This window comes from Schistocerca nitens, chromosome 8, assembly GCF_023898315.1.
Source record: "Schistocerca nitens isolate TAMUIC-IGC-003100 chromosome 8, iqSchNite1.1, whole genome shotgun sequence".
Classification (NCBI taxonomy): domain Eukaryota; kingdom Metazoa; phylum Arthropoda; class Insecta; order Orthoptera; family Acrididae; genus Schistocerca; species Schistocerca nitens.
This window is the reverse complement of record NC_064621.1, coordinates 468,176,732-468,178,191: the sequence shown is the minus strand read 5'-3', so window position 1 is coordinate 468,178,191 and position 1,460 is coordinate 468,176,732. Positions and strand designations below refer to the sequence as shown.

Below are 1,460 nucleotides of genomic sequence, written 5' to 3'. Positions count from 1 at the left end.
TCTATCTACCATCTTTATCCACTCATTAATCATCACGTCGTTTCTGCTTGATCCTTATTCCTATGACAAAAAATACGTACATACACCACTCTGTCGACTCCTGTTCATGACTCATTCGACCAGTCTATTCCGTTATACTTCCTGACAACCCGCCCGAAAATTCTTATGTTCGATTTGACCCTGCACAACGTTACACACCACAAATAAATACACTGACTATCAACCATAACTTGCCTACTTTCGATCTATCCTTAATTTATCCATTACTTGATGTTAGAAATGTGATGAAGCCCGGCGGCCGGAGTGGCCGTGCGGCTCTGGGCGCTACAGTCTGGAACCGGGCGACCGCTACGGTCGCAGGTTCGAATCCTGCCTCGGGCATGGATGTGTGTGATGTCCCTAGGTTAGTTAGGTTTAATTAGTTCTCAGTTCTAGGCGACTGATGACCTTAGAAGTTAAGTCGCGTAGTGCTCAGAGCCATTTTTTTGATGAAGTCCACGCGATTGTTTTCCCTTGATCGTCTAAGTCAGTACAGCATTTTCATGGACAATTCGCCTCACTCTGAATGGTCCACCATACAATGTAAAGAATTTGCTAGTTAGGAATCTGTGCTTTTTTGATAATCGATGAGTTTTAATTAGAACCTTGTATCCTACTGCTAATTCGATCTTACGGATCTTTCCTTTCTGCTTCTCCTGCCTATACTTAGCTGCCCTCTTAATACGCTCTATCGCAATCTTGACAATTTCCGTGTATCTCTGCTTTCCTGATAGCGGAAAATCTACCAGCTCCCTGACTCTATCTGGTAGTGGTTCATTCTTTAATACCGTAATTGGTGATAAACCAGTTGCTCCATGTGGTAGCTCGTTGAGGATGTCCTGAAAATCTTTGAGAAAAATACTCCAACTTCTATGTTGCCTATGGCAACAGATCTCGGCAACGGCCTTGCCGCAGTGGATACACCGGTTCCCGTGAGATCACCGAAGTTAAGCGCTGTCGGGCGTGGCTGGCACTTGGATGGGTGACCATCCAGCCGCCATGTGCTGTTTCCATTTTTCGGGGTGCACTCAGCCTCGTTATGCCGATTGAGGAGCTACTCGACCGAATAGTAGCGGCTCCGGTCAAAGAAAACCATCATAGCGACCGGGAGAGCGGTGTGCTGACCACGTGCCCCTCCTATCCGCATCCTCAACTGAGTGAGGGTGACACGGCGGTCGGATGGTCCCGATGGGCCACTTGTGGCCTGAAGACAGAGTGCATTATGGCAATAGATCTTACACAACTTTCCCATTTCTTTTACCACTCTTTCACTGGGGTTACTTGCGGCATGGTATGGGGATATGAAAACCGGTTTTATCCTTCTTCTCTTCAGTGTGGTTAGCCATTGACTCGATCTATATTGTGGTCCATTGTCAGATATGAACTTTTCTACAGTTCCTACTTCTCGCAAAAAGTTTTTA

The 1,460-nt window shown here is 46.2% G+C and overlaps 1 pseudogene; it reads left to right on the top strand.

Moving 5' to 3' along the window:
• The first annotated feature begins 935 nt into the window (after positions 1-935).
• LOC126199876 (5S ribosomal RNA) lies at positions 936-1,052 on the top strand (annotated as a pseudogene).
• Positions 1,053-1,460: the final 408 nt, after the last annotated feature.